The sequence below is a fragment of the Ptychodera flava genome, unplaced genomic scaffold (assembly GCF_041260155.1).
Source record: "Ptychodera flava strain L36383 unplaced genomic scaffold, AS_Pfla_20210202 Scaffold_32__1_contigs__length_2955704_pilon, whole genome shotgun sequence".
Taxonomy (NCBI): domain Eukaryota; kingdom Metazoa; phylum Hemichordata; class Enteropneusta; family Ptychoderidae; genus Ptychodera; species Ptychodera flava.
The window spans coordinates 832312-854213 of NW_027248354.1; the positions used below are offsets into that span (position 1 = coordinate 832312).

Consider the following 21902-nt stretch of genomic DNA (forward strand, 5'->3'; position numbering starts at 1 on the left):
TGAACCCACTCACTTACATTCAAGTGGTTAGCGATTTCTGACCCACTCGCTGAATTCTTCATGTGGTCAGCGATTTCTGAACCCACTCACTGAATTCTTCATGTGGTCAGCGATTTCTGAACCCACTCGCTGAATCCTTCAACTGGTTAGCAATTTCTGAATCAACTCACTTACATTCAAGTGGTTAGCGATTTCTGAACCCAATCGCTGAATCCTTTAACTAGTTAACGATTTCTGAACCCACTGACCGAATCCTTCAAGTGGTCAGCGATTCTGAACCAACTCACCGAATCCTTGCCTATATTCCGCTAGGCACCCCAGCAGACTTGATATTTTTTTCTATCATAATCCGGTCACTCAAAAAGAGACCCGTCAAATTCACTCACGGATTCTTAAGGTGGCTGACCATTACGCTAGGGGGTCTTTATCAAAGCTTGTAAGATGTGACCCGGAAATGAATCTTTACTGAGTTAGTAGCCTAATAGGTACTGAATCGCATGGTTCGCACTCCCAGCCCGCCTCACAAAACGTGAACAATTAACAGTAAAAGGAGTGAAAAATGACTTCTTGTCCGGACCAGAAGTCAGGCTTTCTTGACACACAAAATGACACCACCGTCAATCTATGCAAGCACAGTCGCTCTATGGATAGAGGGACTGTGACGCAAGTTTTGTTTTACTGTGGCGTCCATAGAAACCTATGCTCTTCGAAAAGGTCTGGTCAATCGAAACTGGAGACTCAGCCAAAGACGCGCAAAAGTTAGGCGAAATACTGGAAAGATATAAATATGTAAGTGTTTACAGATTGTTCCGACTATAATGAGCCGTGCAAACAAACGTCTTGAACAGCTAAACTAACGATGGAGGCAGTCGATTGTAAGCTTCATGCTAGGCATTGCACGTTGTGACCGACGGTACGGAGATCAAGTTTGCTGAATGAATTGAGAGAGAAAAACATATATCAATAAAAATTCAATATTTCACCAACGTAATCATTGAACTAGTCGTTCCTTCCATTATGCAGTAGGCTATTATGAAAATTTCGTTGAAAATAAATGACGGGACTGCTTCTGCTCCGTCTACTCAAACGAAGTTTGGTGTACGGCCGGGCTACGCTGTATGTACAGGATAGGCAATACATGTACAGCCCATCAACTTCGCATATCGTTGCCGTAATTGAAAATGCTCAGAAAGGAACAAATTATATCTTGAATACAGTATAAAAGTCTTACTTAGTAAATTTAAAGTATTTCCAAATAATATCAAACGTAACGTATAACGGGTATCTAATCCTCATAAGGACTACCGTAGTACAATTACCGGCTAGATGCGAGCACAACATTAATGGCGCTCCAGGCATGGTAGAAGTTCGAACACAAGGGAGATCCCGCCGGCCTCACTGCAAAGTCGTCCCGTGCACACCCGGCCCAACAGCAAACTAACCTCTTGGTTTGATTCTGTTGTTTACTTATTTTTTAAAGAATTCATGACACATACAGGGCTCGAAATTAACTTTTTACGCTGGTAGTCTACTTGGGCTACCATTTTCTGAAGTTGGTAGTCCAGTGACAATGGCTGGTAGTCCATGAATATTTTAGTTGAGGGATGCTGTACTCGTCCGAGTATAAGCCCGGTTCAGCAACACAAAAGCAGTAAGACTGGGGGCTTCAACTCGAGAAAGCCATGTTATGTGTCACGAACGCTTAATTTTAATTTTCATGTACATTTTAACACTTTCTATCACTTTCAAAATCGGCTAACACATCCAAAGAAATTGTAACTTGAGTAAAGAAAAACAGAAAAACAATATTCTCATGATCCTTATGAACTGGCATGCCTTGTTACACCCGAGTCTCTCTATACAGAACGTAATACATTTATAGATCGACAACCATTACATAGATAAAAGACAGCGAAACGCAACCAAGCTTAACTGACATAGTGTTTTATATACTTTCAAATCAAAGTGATTACACAATCTTTTGATATAGAAGTGACAGTTTTGTGAAATTTCAGCATCAAAACCGTCATTGCCAAAATATGTTGCTTCGATTTCGCAATCACCTTGCCGCTAATGCGGCAATCAGCTGAATTTTATTACTTCAAGTTACTCAATTTTGATAGTTATTTGCCTACAGAAGTGAGCCAAGTGCATATAGTGTCGTCTTGATTTTACATCGGTACCGGGAGTTCCTGTGTGACCTTGTGCAGGGTGCGCATCGGGCTCTGCCAACTTCAGTTTGAATAACCCGTATATAACGCACACATTGTACCAGAATAGAATGTCAGCCTCCTCTCCCAAAGTTCTGTATCCTCTGAAACACAGTAACAGTACGTTTTTGAACAGAGAACAAAATAAAATCATTCGCAGGTCATTCAGCCAGCGACCGTGGACGTTTGCCCGGGCAGGGCGTGGCATGGCCCCAGGAATTTTTTGGGACTGTTGGCTGATCCGGGTGGCTGATGAGAGCCTCTTATTATACGACATTGAACTATTCTAAGGTCTTAAAATACGTTAAGAACATTTCCTTTTATCGTTTCCTAGGACCGTTTCTTGTTTTAACTTAGTTAAATTACGATATTCAATTACCATATTGTCGTTTTTCTGAAATCGTACGATGACGAGAGCTGTACTTCTATGCGAGCTATCACTCGTGCGAGGCATGCTGCAAGACGTATACATGTGCGTTGTCAACAAACCCGCGCGGCAATCCAACTCGATCGGACAATATTTAGCGTTTATGTCACTACAGAAGCACAAATTTGGCTTATTTCTTCACTGAACAACATTTCAAGATGGATGAAAGGGAATAACATGTAATTTCGAACAAAAAAGGTTAAAAGTTAAAAAATAATGGGGCTCTAAGGCCAGGAAGAAAAATAAAATAGAAATAATCCACTGACGGAGCGTGTTAGTTGGCGTAAACGCACTTGTTGTCGACGTAAAACTCAGAGGTCAAAGCTAATTTCGACCCCTTAGCATTCTAGTAAAAATTGACACCACAATTTTTGTGACGACATTTGACGTAGGCATGACGATGTATGACGTAGGAGTCTTGTTACGTGTCATAAGTAGAAACTAATGAAGTTGAGCTTAGGGAGTTCAGTACTTGAAGGATTCGGTGAGTTGGTTCAGAAATCGCTGACCGCATGAAGGATTCAGCGAGTGAGTTCAGAAATCGCTGACCACATGAAGAATTCAGCGAGTGGGTTCAGAAATCGCTAACCACTTGAATGTAAGTGAGTGGGTTCAGAAATCGCTGACCACATGAAGAATTCAGTGAGTGGGTTCAGAAATCGCTAACCACTTGAATAATTCAGTGAGTGGGTTCAGAAATCGCTGGCCACATGAAGAATTCAGCGAGTGGGTTCAGAAATCGCTAACTACTTGAATGTAAGTTAGTGGGTTCAGAAATCGCTGACCACGAGAAGGATGCAGCAAGTGGGTTCAGAAATCGCTAACCACTTGAATAATTCAGTGAGTGGGTTCAGAAATCGGCAAGCCGAATGTGGATGACTAGTGGAAATATTCGGTCAGTGGTGTAAGAAAACGGATGTTAATTTTGGCATGCATTACGCGCCATAGACACTCGATCAAATTCCACTGTAAATTATACGTGTAATTCTATCATGACTATCAGCGTTTCCGTTAACGCAAAATCCTGCGTATTTTACGCAAAATTGTTCTGAAATACGCAAAAAAAATCATGACTGCGTAAACTAATACGCATTTAGAAATGCCGCTTGGCCTGTACTGGATGCATTGCCTGAACGTGGTTCAATGCACGACAAAAATAGAACATATACACCTGCTTGCAAGTGACATTTATCATGATATTGCAACATTTTAGACTTTAGCGGACCGCAACTCTTTATGAAACATTGTATTTCATCACAACAAAGCATCATGTCAATCAGTTATGTACTGACAATGACGCTACAGTTGCAAAGAATTCGAGAATCCATCGAGTCTACGTTGTTGGTAACACAATACAGTTAATGGTCATTACGTCGCATGTTATTTGAAAAGTGTTTACGGGTGACTCTGTAGGGTTGCATCTTGAGCAGTCCGGGTCAGCTCCAAAATTGGAGACTCATTATGATAATGTATTCCGGCATTCAGCCAATCATCGACCAGATTACATCATTAATAAAGTACAGGTCACGCTGGGTCACAAATTACCCACCAAGTGTGATCGGCAGTTTTGGGCCGCTTATTAAGCCCCTGTCTTGTGAATTTCGACGAATTTCGACAGTCAACATAATCCACGTGTTCTGCAGAAGGTCATGTCAAACAAGGAGTCGATTAGTGAACAAATATTCGAAATATTGACGATTCATTTCTACCCCCAGTTTATCGAAGCATTTTGTGGATGTTCGTCATCTCTATTAGAAATACTGTATAAAGGTTATTTGTGTAGGTACGCGTATAACATTTTGCAAGAAAGAAGAGCAATGTCAGAGCTTTAGAACAATACCTGTTTTGTAGTTGTCAAACGCAGACTAAAAATGGTATGCGATTTTGAAAATGTGTTGACAGAGTGGCCACACAACTGTTCCCCATACGGTAGAATTTGTATCGCTGCCATCACCGATACAAATGGGGTATTCTGAACGATCTGTGTAGGTACACGATTTATATTTCGCAGGACTTCAAGCCAGAGTCTAGGAATCACAGCGATATATGGGGTTTGGTTGTCTTAGCCAGAATAAAACTGGTACGCGATTTTGAAATTGTGTTTTGACAGAGTGGCCACACAACTGTTTGACATTATGACAGAATACGGCGCGGGAGTTCGACACAGTATGGCGTACGTAACGAAGGACGCATGTGGAGGTTGCCAGGAAATACAATTTTTACTGATGGCGCGCTGGCCGCTGATTGGCTAATGAGAGTGGGGAAATATTATTGTATAGCGCTCCAATTTTGGAGCTGACCCGGACTGTCGAGAGGTCCCGCTGGACTTTGATCGGTATCTGCTTTTTGTTGGCCTTTGAAAACACAAATTTCATTGTCAGAAAGTATTTTCTTTGAACATGAAGTCATTAGGCTGCTCAACGATCATATACGAGACATCCATCACGGCAATGCAAGCGTACAGCTACTATATCTTGAATCCCCCCAGGTTATTGTTTTTTGTTAATAGAGCATGCGCATTAAAGGAAACCCAAGTTCGACAGAAAAGACTGCCCAACTCACTTCATGACAGATACCGATTCCCACCGACACCGTAGGCGCTGTTGATACATTTTACGCAAATAAAAACCAAGTTGCGTAAAATCATACGCAAGTTTTGAAATTGTAACGGAAACGCTGGACTATCAAATGAAGTCAATTATATACTGTGAGGTGGGGTGTAGGTGAACACAACGACCTGTGTACTTGAAGTAGGTTTTCATTGGGGGGGGGGATAGCAATGATAGTAAACCGACTTCATTTGATAGTCATGATAATGCAACATCTCGCTGTTATAAAATAGATTCATTGATTTAAAGTCAACTAAGCTTCTACTTTTCCTTTTCCATACAAGCAAATCTCATAACTATTCGCACATTACTGATTTTTGGCAGACATATGGTGATTGTCCTCAGTTTATTTCAATGTGGCCGTGAAAAATCATGAATCAGTCAGACTTTTGTTCTGCAATGTGGATGTAACCTATTTACTATTCAACAGTAAGTGGATTAGGTACTGGAAGCTAGTATTTTTGCTGGAAATCAAAATTTTGTAATACACTAAAATAAAATGCCTTTACTATATGCTAATAAATTTTAGATCAGGCCTGGTAATCTGTTTCTGCAGGAAAGCACTTCATTGATGAGTTTAATCTCTAAATTTTCAGAGACATCTATTGATTGTTTATCCAAGTTCCACTATTTCAGTCTCTTGTGTCATGTTTTTATTATGTTCATGGGCATTTCAGTCATGATTACTTTCTGATTTTATTATGCTCCAGCAAAGTTTATCAAACTGCACACACCCAGTATACTATTAAACATGCACTGTATAAAGTTTCATGATGGGAAATAGTTTTGTGAGTCCTGCCTTACTTTAAATACCTAAATTTATGACTTTTGCAATCTTTTTTCTTGTTTCAAAAATACTAATGTGTCCATCAAACTGCCGCAGTATGCTGAAATACCAATCATATCTTTCAGTGTTTCATGCTGCCAGTCTTTACAAATCCTAGGTTTGTGCAGGATTTTTTGTTGATGCTTTCTTTGGATAAAAATAAATAAATATTGCACATTGGCTCAAACTTTGATGTAAGATGTTGACATTTATGAGGTACATAGATATATGCAATTAAATTATTATTGATGGACAATTATATTGTACATGCAATGTCTTATGTATAAATTATGTAGATTCACAAATTGATGGTAACGTTTTATTAATTCATCTTAACAGCCACACATCTGATGATGAAGAAACAGTTGACACAATTGTCAACCAAACCATCAAGTACTGTCATGAACACAGTATTTCAAACCCAATAGAAGTATTAAGATATTTTCAGAGAGTTATGGTGACCGGCAGAGCTTTAGAAGTGGAATCTGAAAGTCAGACAGATAAGGGTGAAACCAACTTTATCATGGTGGACAGGGATGATCTTATGGAAACTGCATTCGAAGAATTAAGTTCTATTGAAGACTTGCGTAAAACCCTTGAGGTTCAGTTTTATGAGGAGGTGAGAACATGCTGTGCTTCATTTTAGTGCATAAGGGCATTTAAAGAAAATTCTTTGTTTGCCTTCCTTGGATTTTGCCAGCAAGGGAAAAAATGACACAAAAACAAAAGTGTATTAACATAAGGTCAATTATTAGTTGATTTCTTTTGGAAAAATAATATTATTATTTGTATAGGATTAATATTGTGTTTGTTTTCTTAATTTTCTTTTAAAACCTACCAGCACGTGGACAGCAAACAAAGAATTTTATTTAAAGGGCCTAACTGACATCCTATATCCAAACATGAGACTATGTGCCCCAGGGTATGTGACCATTTTCCTGATGTCAGGAGGGGAAGTACCGGTAGTCACATGCCTCAATGGCACATAGTCCCTGGTTTGGACTATAATGTATGAAAATCCGGTCACGACATGCCACATGCAACCTGCGACTTCAAAACTGCGACCTGCGTCCTGCGTGTTTGTCAAACTGCGACCTGCATAGGGTTAGTGTTAGGGTTAGGGTTAGGGGTTAGGGTTATGGTAGCGTTAGGTTTAGGGAAGTCGCACCCCCACCAGAAGACAAGTTTTGAGCCTTGCCTCTCCCCATGCCGCCGGCCAGGGAAACGTGTAGCTAGGGTACGGGTTAGGTCGCAGATCACAGTTTAAAGACGCAGGCCGGGACGCACGTACCGGTCACGACATGCGACCTGCGTCCCCGGCCTGAGTCTTCAAACTGTGATCTGCAACCTATACCTAGCTACACGTTGCCCTGGCCGGCAGCGTTAGGGAGAGGCAAGGCTAAAAAAAACCTGTCTTCTTGTCGGGGGTCCAACTTCAGGGTATGGTTGCAGTGGGCTCTCAGCCGCAGAGATGCGTCGGCTCTTGGCGGCCCAACGTTGCTCTGGCTGGCAGTGTTGGGGAGAGGCAAGGCTCAATACAAAACTTGTCTTCTGGTTGGGGGTCTGACCTCCCTAACCCTAACTTAAACCCTAAACCTAACCCTCAGACCCTAACCCTAACCCTCAGACCCTAACCCCTAACCCTAACACTAACCCTATGCAGGACGCAGGTCGCAGTTTTGAAGTCGCATGTCGCATGTCGTGACCGGATTTCAATAATAATGTTTTAGATAGCTCACTTAAATGTAAATATCTCGAAGTGAGAGCTCACACAGTGGTGTGTCTGACTGTATGTATGTAGGCAAGTATCTATGTAGGCATGTAGGTATCATGTTGTTCGGTCGGTCTGTAGGGTCAAGGTTGGTATGTCTGTCTGTATGTATGTATGTATGTATGTATGTATGTATGTATGTATGTATGTATGTATGTCTGTCTGTAAGTATGTGTGCCTGTCTGTATGTATATATGTATGCCTGTATGTGTGTATTATGAATGTACGCATGTATGTATGTCTTTATGTATCAATATCTGTCTGTATAATATATATATGATTGGCAGAATAGGGAAATATTGTTTGTAATTAGAGATCTATATTCTGAATGACTGCACTAAATCTAATGACACTTGTTGCAGATGTTGATCATACAAAGATTAACAGTCAAGAAAGGCGTTTTGATATTAGCAGTATCAATAGCTAATTATAGGCAGACTCTTCTGTACTGAACATGAGGATATTTTTGGTTCACATATGGCATTCTGACTTTTTTATGTCAACAGCCATTACTCAGACATGCCTGGACCAGTTTCTTGCATATAATTTGAATTTTGACATTAAATAGCATACCTACTTCTGTCCAACTTGGTAAAAGGACATACAAAGTTCTGTCCAACTTGTTAAAAGGACATAACCCTATGCCACTACTTGTTTACAATCCAATCCAATATGGGTATCAGTCACAGACAAGGCTTTGGTACCCACATTCCTTGTTTCATGCGCATCATATCAACTTCAATTTTTTGTCACTGCTAGTGACAAATTCCTAATTACATGGGAGACTATGTCATTGTCAATGACTTGTTCTTGTGTGTAGCAGGTTTAATGTGTACATGCTGGTACATTCAGGAGTAGAGATGTGAGTTTGTTCAAATGAGCATGTTTGTGTAAAAAGTATGCAAATGAGGCAAAAAAGGCAAAATCTTGCAAATGAAATTGATACTTAAATTTTGGAACCACAGGCCAGATTAGGGTGAAACTCCTTAGGGTGCCATAGACATTCAAGTTTAGGTGAAGTTTTCATACTTGTAGTTTTGAGACCTCTGTTAGGTTTCTCCAAACTGGTCAAATTTTAATGTTTTTACTTTTTGAGCAATTTTTTCTGTTTTCAGTAAAAAATTCAATTTTTCTGAAACTTGGTGTCTGTTACTTTTTCTTGTAATGTATTTGTAAAGTAAAATATGCATTTTTGCAACCAACAGCGAGCTCGTGATTATGGTGGCCCAAGAAAGGAGTTTTTGTTTTGATCTTAAGAGCAATCAAAGAGCATTATTTTGATGAAGGGCTCAAAGTTCATCTTCAGGAAGATTACCATACAGTTGGAATAGTTATAGGTATGTTGTATAAGTTTCTTAAATTTTTGATCACAAAAGAAATAACTATCAAAGAAATAACTATTAATTATGGTACTAGTGGTCCTAGTGCTTAATGCAACATGGGAACCACTGAGACAGATGCTTATATCGTCGAAGCCAATCATTACTGAAAGACAAAGTGATGTTCTTTTATGAAATGAACATTCATACCCATTACATGAAAAGCTCAAGCCTCATGTTACATACACAATACATTAGTGATATGGTACAGTAAATCATTTATTGATAGCATGTAGCTGTTTTGAGTTTGCACCGAAATTGTACACAATTTCTCACAGCTCTCTGGTAATGTGTTATACATTTTTTCAGGTAATTATTGCATTGTTATTTATGTTGATAGGTCTAAGTATTCTACAAAATGGAAAACTTCCCCAGTTTATGAACAGCAACACTGTTGAAGAGTTATTCCATAGCAGTGATCCATCTCCATGTATTCTTAATTTGCGTAATGGTCTTGCCAAATTAGGAATCTATCAGGTACTTATATTCTCCATTATTGACTTCACATACAGAGTGATACCAAAGTTTGGAACAGAATATGATATGCAACCATTCTCATTTGAGCAAACACCATAGAACCATTCATAGTTTTGACATATTTCAATAGTGTTTGGGAGAGGAGATGGTGGCTAAAATATCAATGCATGTTAAAAGTGGCTAGACTTCACAGTATTTTAACCTTTTTTTCTGAAACTCATCACAAGGACAGATTGATGCCTGTAGTTTTGATTGATGAGTGGATTGATGACATGAATTAGATTATATTCTGCTCACAGTCACTATTGTCACGATTTGATTTCACGTTTCTTCTTTACACTAACATTTGCTGTGAACAATAACCTAATTTTTCATAATTAATGTGCTTTTTCCGGTTATCTGTGCTAAGTACTTCAAATGGCAACATAGTTTATATTTGTGAATTTCTTTTTATCAGTGAGTATGTCAGTTGCTGTAGCCAAATGTTACAGTTTCGCATATGTCATTGACAATTCCTGTGTTATTAATGGTAGGTCAATAAAATAATTTCAAATAAATGTCTCTTCTTCATAGATTTGTGTTGGGATTCCAACCTTCATTCATCTTTTTCAACCAAACCTTCAAGTGCTTTAACAGTCAAAAAGGTGGTCACACTATTGACCCCACTCTTCAGTGAAGAGGGTTCCAACAAAAGAACATTTGAAAGTAAAGTATATTCACTGTTCTTAAAGTATCTCCGAGAAGTTGCAAGTAAGTTGTACACTATACATATGTAACAATAGTCATTCAAGACATGTACTCATATTTAAATTCTGCTGTCTATGCTGTCAATATTGAATTTCATCATATCCATCATCTGCCAAGCAGTTTGGTACAAATTATGTAATGTTTCTGATGTATCATTTGATAAGGTTAACACAGTCACAAAATTCATCTGAAAGCTAACTATATAGAATTGCTATGAATGTTAGTGTGCAACAGTTCTGTTATGCCACAATCCTTATTTTGGTAGCTTGCAAAACACTGGAACCCCAAGTTGCTATTTTGACCATGTGCATGCGTTTTGTCTGATCATTTGTCTGTTGGTCCAGTGTGCATTAACAGACTTTTTCCTGCGAGAAATTGAGAAACTTCACATTTGTCCAATGTCATATAATGTGGTGTATTAGAAAGGTGTAGAACTGATTAAAATTTATGGGCTTCACATGCAAATGTGTGTGTTTTATGAACTCCTTTAAATTACACCATATCTCATAATTTGCCTAAACTTATTTATGTTGTATATATTGCATATGTATTCATTTGTTCATTTGAATTGGTGGTCTGAGTGACAGCGCAAATCATTTTTATTTCGACATTTTGGCATGACCTTTGAATATTAGCATCCATAATAGATACTGATATCAAATTATTGATACGATGAACAGACTACTGTACTGTTGATGTACATATAAATTTTATTGTACTGATCTATAGTACACATTCACGTTTGCCCAGTGTTTTCAGATCCTTCTGAGATAAGTCTGATAAAATATAAGGATGTGACATTTCAATGAGTTATTTGAGATATCCCAAGTCACATGCAACAATCAACAAGTCATCGTTGATGACACAGTCCCCACTTGTTAATCGGTATTTTGATTACAGGTCCTCAAAGAGGATAGAGTCCTCTTCATTAGGTCTGTGATAAAAATACTTTTGAATGAATTCGCTTGATACATGTCTGAGTTATGGTTCAGGACATGAAAAAAATCGTAACAAAATGGTCGCACAGCGGCCATATTGGATCGCATCACAAAACAAATTGATGTGCATAGCTATGACATTGGTCGATGTCCTTGTACCAACTTTGAATAAAATTGGTCAAAACATGTGGATATGCCTGAGAAATGGCTCTGTACATGAAAAAATCGTAATAAAATGGCCGCCTGGCGGCCATATTGGATCGTATCACAAAACAGATTGACGTGCATATGTATGACATAGGTCAATGTCCTTGTACCAACTTTGAATAAAATCAGTTGAGATATGCCTGAGTTATGGCTCTGTACATGAAAAATCGTAATAAAATGGCCGCAGAGCGGCCATTTTGGATCGTATCACAAAACAAATTGCCGTGCACAGCTATGACATTTGTCAATAAGCTTGTACCAACTTTGAATAAAATCGGTTGAAACGTGCCTGAGTTATGGCTCTGTACATGAAAAAATCGTAATAAAATGGCCGCCTGGCGACCATATCGGATCTTATCACAAAACAAATTGACATGCATATCTATGACATTGGTCAATGTCCTTGTACCAACTCTGAATAAAATTGGTCAAAACATGCCTGAGTAATGGCTCTGTACATGAAAAAATCGTAATAAAATGGCCACACGGCGGCCATATTGGATCGTATCACAAAACAAATTGACAAGCATATCTATGACATTGGTCAATGTCCTTGTACCAACTCTGAATAAAATCGGTCAAAACATGCCTGAGTAATGGCTCTGTACATGAAAAAATCGTAATAAAATGGCCGCCTGGCGGCCATATTGGATCAGATCACAAAACAAATTGATGTGCATATCTATGACATTGGTCAATGTCCTTGTACCAACTCTGAATAAAATCGGTCAAACATGCCTGAGTAATGGCTCTGTACATGAAAAAATCGTAATAAAATGGCCGTCTGGCGGCCATATTGGATCGTATCACAAAACAAATTGACGTGCATCTGTATGACATTGGTCAATGTCCTTGTACCAACTTTGAATAAAATCGGTTGGAACATGCCTGAGTTATGGCTCTATACATGAAAAAATCGTAATAAAATGGCCGCCTGGCGGCCATATTGGATCGTATCACAAAACAAATTGACGTGCATCTGTATGCCATATAAAGTAATCCTTGTATCAAGTTTGAATGAAATTGCTCCAGGCATCTCAGAGATATCTGCGTGAACGGACGGACGCACGGACGCACGCACGGACGCACGCACGGACGCACGGACGCACGCACGGACATGACCAAACCTATAATCCCCCCGGACGGTGTCCGTGGGGACTAATAAGCACAACTACTCCAAAATATATTTAAAAACATGTTATGTTGTGAACAGGTGAAAAGTGAACAATGGACAAAGTTAACCACTAGAAGTGAAAAGTTGAATAACAATAAACTTAACTTGTGGTGCGAACGTGTACTTTTGAGAAAAAGATGTAAAAATTATTAAACAAAAAAGTAGGTGAGAGCATTAGTGCTTATGGGATTATCCTAATATTGTATGCTGGAGACAACTATGAGTTAGTATGGGAATTGCATGAGCTAACACTCAAATTTTATGTTGACATTCTGATTTGGTGCAGGGACAATATAGTGGGATGTACAGAATCATATCAATTTGTTTCATGATACAATTAAACATTAAGTCTGCCAGTTGGCCATTTTGTTTTTTTCGTGTCAAAAAATTCCTCAGACATGACTGATTCAATCATGATTTCCTACAAAGTTGTCTAATATGTTGATCAAATGGTGACTTTGTCATTGCATATGTCTTACTCTTAAATGTTTTGCATTGTTCTAGGTGGCAGAAGAAATCGAGTGTCACTTTCAAGTGTTATACAGTTCACAACAGGGCTGACGAAGAACCTGCCCTTGGATTTGTCATCAACCCAACAATTCACAATCTCATTTGTACCAACAGCTAATACCTGCATCAACTGTTTGAAGTTACCTAGGCCATCTCTTAGTTGTCCACTTCCATCCAGTGCAAGATTATTTCACTTGTATGATTATGCATTCACCAATGCTTTCTTTGGTAATGTGTGAGGTCATGTGTCATAGTCATAATTGCTTAGATAAGTGAAATACCGGTACTTATCATAAGGGAAAAAGTCAGTTTTGTTCTGATTACATGCATGTTCACATGATGTGATCAGCAGGAACATGAATTTTCAGATCTTTTGACAAAAGTTATGAAAGGCTACTGCCATAGCTTTCCATGTGCATTTATGTTGTGTGCAATTTGCAGAAGAACCGGCAGATATCTCAAAACATTTTCGTTGAGGATTTTCTCAAAATGTATCTTTCAAATTTGATGCAGAATCACTTATTTGTGTTTCTCTTGCTTTAGTGGTGTTGGAATTTTTCAAATTTGATTTGTATTTGATCATAGCATTGTTACTTTAAAGAATTTCATTGTCAGTGTATCAGACAAGAATTGCCTGATGTCAGGGGAATTGCCAAGTGGAAGGCAAGGTTTAGTATTGTGTGATAAAAAAGTACAATTTCATTATTTTTAGTACCCATTTACTTTATGTGTTCACACAAGTGAAAGCTTATATTGCAAACATATACTGAAACAAAGAAGCATTTTCAGGTCATATCTGATCATTGTGTGGTTGTCTAATTCTTGGTAGAGCTGGTGATTGGGTCCCTATTAGCCATGGATCCCAAAGTTATCAGTAATTTTGGCCAAATTTAGGGATAACCATATTTCTCCTAATAATGGTGTGGTTCTGAGGTTTATAACTTCATTACAGCATTTTTGTCCTAGATTTGACATAAGACCGCTAAGAACTTTGGTGGCTCTTGACCTCAAATGTTCTTGAAATAAATAATAAGCACAGTTAAGCAAGTTTGAACCAGTTACATAATCATGTTTATATGTAGGCACATATAAACAAACATACAGAAAGCTCTTTATGTATGCACCCAAATGCAGATGTTGAATTTTAAGGTGATTTTATGTGCCCCTCAACCTCAACATAATGATTATTGTTGAAGGGGTGCGTTCGGTGATTTCTTCCACAATTTTTCCTTTTTTTGCCTCTTTTTCCTATATTGCTGTCTGTTGTACTTAATTGTGTCATTATTTTGCAACCAGAACAAGATTTGAGTAGTTCTTACAAAAATTATGTTTGATAAGTATTTGATAAGTATTTGATTGAACATTTTGATGTGTAGATCTGTTACCTGTAGAAATTTGTATTGCTGAATCAGATGCCCTTTTACATGATTTGTAGCATGAAGATGAAAACACTGTTTGAGTACCAGACATTGAGCTTTAGTAGTAGAGGTAGATTTATGCCTTAAAGTTAACTATTAACAGTTCTAGATCTAATATATCCTCGTGGCCAAACAGCATGCGATAAAATGTTAGGCAGAAGCAATCTTGTCTCCTGAAGTATTGTAGTTTTATTCCTTTATTTCTATATTCATTGTGTTGTAAGGGACCACCATGCATGTGTCGTAGTGTAGTTTAAGAAGTATCAGAACAGCTTTTCAGTCCCCATGGACACCGTTGGGGTGGACGTATAGGTTTGGTCATGTCTGTCCGTCCGTGCGTCCGTCCGTTCATGCAGATATCTTAGAGATGCCTGGAGTGATTTCATTCAAACTTGGTACAAGGATTACTTCATATGTCATACATATGCATCTTGATCTGTTCTGTGATACAATCCAATATGGCCGCCATGCGGCCATTTTATTATGATTTTTTCATGTACAGAGCCATAACTCAGACATGTTTCAACCGATTTTATTGAAAGTTAGTACAAGGACATTGACCTATGTCATACATATGCAAATTGATTTGTTTTATGATATGATCCAATATGGCTGCCGTGCGGCCATTTTGTTATGATTTTTTAATGTGCTGAGCCATAACTCAGGCACATCTCAACACATTTTATTCAAAGTTAGTACATGGACATTGACTTATGTCATATGCATGTTGATTTTTTAGACAGTTAGATTAAATATGGCTGCATGGCGGCCATTTTGTTACTTTTTTATGTACTGAGCCATAACTCAGACATATTTCTACCAGTATCATTCAAAGTTTGTACAAGGACATTGACCTATTTCATACATATGCACATCAATTTGTTTCACGGCATGTAGCAGTATTATGTCAATTACGTATGTTTTGCAATTGGGCTTATATGTCAAGAAATACTGCATCAAATTTCATGAAACTTGGTACAGATTTTAAGCTCACATTGCTTTAACAGTGAAAAAGACATTTATCAGTGTCATGTTAATAAATTTGTAATTGCTTATGTAATGAACTTTCCTAATTAGAGTCATATATCCACAAATACTGCGTCAAAGTTGATGAAACTTGGTACAGATATTGATCTCACAGTGTTGTAAATACTGCATCAAACTGTATGAAATATGGTACTGTTGATAATCTGTCATTGTTGGGTTAGTATGCAACAATGTTTGACAACATCCTGTCAATTAATTACTAATTGACTCATTAAATGACCTGTTGTAAAAGGATGTCTGCCTACATTGGTTTTATGTTTTTACCACCGTGGAACTCATTCTTGGCCATTGAGCGCCATCGGTATTGCAGTATTTTTATCACAGACCTAATCAATGAAGAGGACTCTATCCTCTCTAAGGACTTGTACTTAAAGTACCCATAAACAAGTGGGGACTGTGTCATCAACGATGATTTGTTGCTAGAAATATCTAACCCGCTAGGGTTTGTTTTTGCGTAATTGTAAGTATGTTTGGCCAGAAGTAAGTGGTCTAAAACTTAAAAAAGCACCGTTCGATGTTTTGTAGTGAGGACATTTAAGGTTACATTTTCACCGAGTTGTTGACAGTAATATTTTATTGGAAAAAACAGAATTTAATAAGTTTTGTAAAGAAATAATGTTGTAGCAGATTATTTTCAAATTGCACTTGTATACTGTAATCTGATTTGTAACAGACTACTTTGTGACCATTTATTAAGGTGGTTGGAAAGGCTAGAGCGTCAGTTATAAATTTCAACAAAACTATTAAAAATATAAAAGTAGTCAACATTCTCTGTGGAATAAAAAAAACTAGACATTTGGGCACAAAGGCATTGCAGAGTTATAGCCTGTTAAAACTTCTGAAAAACTGACCAAATAAGAAGAAGTTGGGGAGTCCTTAGTGTATTAACTATGATAGAGGTCCCCTAGCTGTTAATAAAATGTTTGAAAAGGGAAAGTCATTATTGCTGTTTTTCAGGAAAGTTTGACAAGGTGGTGCTGGCATTCAGAGTGAGTGACTGCTATTGTAAATGCATTTTTAGATTATTTGAGTGTCAAAGAAGTGTCAAAAGTGAGGTTAACCAAAAAAAAACTGCTCTATGACTTCAAAAGAGGGGTGCAAATATGGCTTGTTTTCAACATTTTTGACAGAATAACAGTTTTCCTACATAATTGTATACAAATTTAATCCAATTTGAATGAGATATGGACATGGAATTTTTACAGCCTATTAACAAGGTTACAGATAAGATTTGTACGGCACAATTTTCCTGTATTTAAAGTACTTTTTGAAAAATCACATTTTGAAATTTGAAAGAATTTTTAATAATTTTTTGATATATAAACCCATGTAAAATCATAAAAACAAATTTTATTTACAAATCCTGCCGTACAAATCTTACAATAAATAGTGTCAACATATTTATAACTAATTTGGTAATATTAATACTATCCAATTATTATTAAATTCAAATATGTAAAAAAAATATGAAAAATTAAATTTTAATATTTACTGGTGTCATATTTCAAAATCATGGCTGCAAATATACAATTTTTATATTATTTGGAGAAAATATTAACTAAGGGAATTATCCTGAAAATTTGAACTAAATATCTTGATTCTAACACTTGAAACTTGACATTAACTCTGAGAATAGAATTGGTGCAAAAATAGCCTTTCCAACCACCTTAACCTGTTTCTATTTTCACAAAATTAACAAAGACTTGACACATTCCTACGGTGTTACCAACAAAATATCTAATAATGACCTCCGTGTTTACTCTTATTGCTGATACCGATTGTTTAAAGTTCCATAAGCTGTATCTTTTGGCTATTTTCAGAGCTTTTGTTTTGAGGTTTCCCCACACTTTCTGCATTGAATCGCTAAACTGTAATTTAATAAATAATAATAACAATAATATAATAATATTGGGTTCTTATATAGCGCACATATCCACACGTACATGTGATCAAGGCGCTTTTTACAATATTATGACCCCTGGTCACTGGACCTAATATGATACCACTCAACTCCCTGGGGAGCAAACAACAGCTCACATGTGCAGCCAATAAGCGCAGCAGAGCTAAACACACACATTACAACCACTGTCCGACCAGGTACCCATCACTCCTGGGTGGGGAGAAACAAGAGGAATAAAGTGCCTTGCCCAAGGACACAACACCACAGCCATGCCAGGGCTCGAACTCGCCATCCTTTGATCGTGAGTCCACTGCCCTAGCCACTGGCCCATGATGCCTCCAATGCCAAGTATTTAGCATATCAACACAACCTATATGAGTATGATCTCCATTGTTATTGTTGAAAATTGTATTCAAGTCCGAACTAGAATTTATTTGTAAAAAATAAACAATGATCACTACCCACATACAGCTGTGTTGACAAAAAGAATACTCGAAATTTCAGCATGACAAACGGATTGGGGTCAGACACGGTAGTTATTATACAGAAGCAGAATACGGAAAAATGAATGTACCTCATTTGATTGAACTTGTTTGGTAAACCGGTTGCAATTTAGGCCATGGTCACTCCACAAGACCATGTTTATTCTAAATGTTTGATGACTATGAGGTACTCATATTTGCATATTTGTTTATTGAAATTATGTCATCAGGCTATATATCAAACTTTTATCTATGATTTCGATCTGACATCTTAGCTACAGCAGTGAACTTGCTGTAAGTCATGCTGGCTGTTGATGATGTATCATAATGAGTTCATTTTTATGTTAATGACATTCGATAGTTAGGCTATGAGCAAAACTTAGTGGAGTTGATGTGGTCAGACTTCCAAAATTCATTTGATATACTTTGCTGATCTGAAGATTTAAATGAGCATGACATGTTTATATCATACATTTTGTCATGCTGGAAGTTTGATAAGTGTGACATATCATAATTAGTTGATTTGCATAAGTTTAGTTGACAAGCCGAATACTTGCCAGTTGCAGGCCAGCACAATATGTAGTTAGTAGAGACCAAAATACTGGAAAAGAAAGAACAACGCATCAAGGATTTCTTCAGAGTAATATCTACAGTGGCTGTAATTGTTTCGAAATGACACATGATGTTCAAGTTATGATGTCAAAAAATCTTTTATTTTTAACAATATAATTATACTCACATCACAGTAATACTTTTTCAGTTTACACACGTGTGTACTATTTGTTGAGAACATGGGATTGAAGACTGTGTAAACATCAAATGTGATGGCTATGCACACGTACAAGTACTAATGTTTGGGTAGTGGTCAATTATGAAATTTCAAGGAACTACTTGAAAATTAAACGTAAGACAATGTTCAGCCATATGTCTGTAAATGTGTACTGCATGAAAATGTTTGTGTTATAGATATAGTTTGAGAAGAAAACAGTTGTTGAAGCCCTACGATAGATTAAATGAGATATCACTAGAACATACTATTCCATTGTTATGTGCATCTTGCTGTAATACACCAACTAGAGAATATTGAACACCCCATTTCACCACCATTTTTGATGAAGTACAAAATGTGTTGAGAATAGCTATTCAGTATTACTCCTGACAAGATCTCAGACTATTGCTCCCAGAATCTACCCATGCCACCAAAATGGAGACAATAAAGAACAGTCTTTACAAAATCCTAGTGCATTCAATCCTGCTAAATTATTTTTTTCAAGCCACATATCTTTGAAAATTACCGAAGAAATAAAATAAAGACATCCATAATTTCAATTGTAACCCAAATGTATAGAGTCATATAAACAGGTCTTGTCTTTGTAAAGAGTGCTGAAATCATTGTTTTCTTCCAATTTGCTGAGGAAAAATCCATCTGTGACAATATTTATGGTATTTTCTGAAACACCTGTAGGGTAACAACTATGGCGGAATAAAATGAAACAGTATTTTCATCAGAAATACGGACCCGTTAAATTGACACATGCTTTGCATTGACCACAATTTTTACAATTGTTTCCACCCTTTAAACTCTGTCGGAAAAGCATGGTTCAAGTTGTTTTATTGCTTGGCAAATGTGTAAAAACCCTGAAATTGAAAGCTTACCTATATATGGTGATAATTTAATGCATTTTACTTCATTGCAATCTAATGTTTTATAATCATTGAACCAGAAAATTATTTTCCGAGATTGCATGACAATTTTTCAGGAGACATGAATCTATATCCCCTGAGAATGGTCACTTATTATTTCAACTGCTGTATTAAAAACATCATGCCATAATTGTCTGATGTCCAGTTCGGTGGTATGTGCGCTGAGAGTGCCTCTTCACAATGCTGACTGAACTGAAATCCTATGGGGTCAACGATCGGTCTTGAATAGGCCTCTTGTTCTGAATCATCACCATGCACAACACCTTCGACACCATACGTTTCAAAGTTAGTCACCTCTATTCCTACAGGATCTTGTAACTGTCCTGAGATCCACAGTCGAAGAGGGGACGACTTCGTTGTGCGCATTCTGTGGCGCGACCATGCCCTTCTCCACATTTCCAACTTTTCGTTGATCTTTGGCATAAATACGTAATGGAGTGCGGCTAAGTGCAATTCATTTAATGGATCTAAGATACCATTATCTTCCATGAAGTAGAACAGCTGATAATAGAGACTTAATATGCCATCATACACATCTTTCCAAAGCCGTTCAATTCTTTGGTTATGAACACTTTTCCCAGTTATCATACTCCCTCTGTAAGGGCCTCTCTATGCTCTGCTATTGCCTTGTTTTCTAATCCCAAATCCGATCTGACTCGACTTGGCAGTCCATAATTCTCAACACCAGCCATAAACAATTGCAACAGGGTAGTAGCCTGGTTTTATTGATACATGATAAAATGGAAGGTAATCTACTAAAACCATCAATTCCTCCAAAGATGATAAAATGCCACCTTACAAGCTTGTGATTAGTGTCTATATGCCACAAATGGTTTGGTCCTTGCACATTATAAACGCGCCTCTGTAAGCGCCCTTTCTTCCTTGATTGGACACCGTTATTGTCAACACGATGGATGCTGTCTCTTAGCCTCATCCTTTGGACTTTTAAGCCCTTATCGTATAACATCTGCTTTATCATGTTTTCACCACAATATGGGAATTCCGCGGTCAGCTGCCTGATGTTAGCGTCAAGTTCATCATCACATATATCAGAAAAATCCATTTACTCAGATTATACTGCCTCATTCTGCGGTAAATGGTGCTCTCAGAAACTGACAACATTGACGCTACCTCTGCAATAGTAAAGCCTTCACCAAGAAGATGCTCTAATACACATTTTGGAATGGTAAATAATGGTGCGCCACCATTGGGTCCTAAGGTTTTAGCTGGCGTTCTTCCTCCAAATGTGGTGCAAGCTACACATTGTGCCATAATATCGGCCCTATTATGCAGTCCGAGTGTCTCCATGTCTACAGCTGATAGTTTACATACCTTGTTGGGGTTATTTTCTCAGAAGTAAATTTATCAACCAGGTGTCCCAAACCTACAGCATCCAAAATATTCTCCATACATGTAGTTGTCGCCATGATGTGTGGTAATCTCACGTGCTATAAGTAATATAAACTGAGCATGTGCATGGCGAGGCATTATGGGTATCATTTTGGTCAATAATTAACCTTTAAAATTCACTTTATTACCGTATAAAAATGCGCATCACAGTAGAACAAATGCCTGTTACTGTATAACAAAGGCCCAGTACTATATAACAAATGCGCATCGCCATATAACAAATATGCATCACCATATAACAAATATGCATCACCATATAACAAATGCGCATCATAACATAAAAGATTCCAATCACTGTATAACAAATGCCAATCACCATATAATAAATGCACATCACTATATAACAAGTTTCATCACCATATAACAAATGCGCATCACCATATAACAAGTGTGAACCACCATATAACAAATGCGTATCACAATATAAAAGATTCCAATCACTGTATAACAAATGCCCATCACCATATAACAAGTGTGCACCACCATATAACAAATGCGTATCACAATATAAAAGATTCTCATCACCGTATAACAAATGCCCATCACCATATAACAATTGTGCACCACCATATAACAAATGCACATCACTATATAACAAATGCGCATCACCATATAACAAGTGTGCACCACCATATAACAAATGCGCATCACAATATAAAAGATTCC

General features: G+C 37.5%; 2 long non-coding RNA genes across 2 annotated transcripts in view; both read left to right on the top strand.

The window, feature by feature from the left end:
• LOC139127489 (uncharacterized) overlaps positions 1-21902 on the top strand; it is a 70502-nt gene that overhangs the window by 36776 nt on the left and 11824 nt on the right. The window lies entirely within an intron of this gene.
• On the top strand, positions 9102-10317 carry LOC139127503 (uncharacterized). The gene is made up of 3 exons (XR_011551029.1): positions 9102-9180; positions 9563-9699; positions 10273-10317. It is a non-coding gene; the product is annotated as an uncharacterized lncRNA (long non-coding RNA).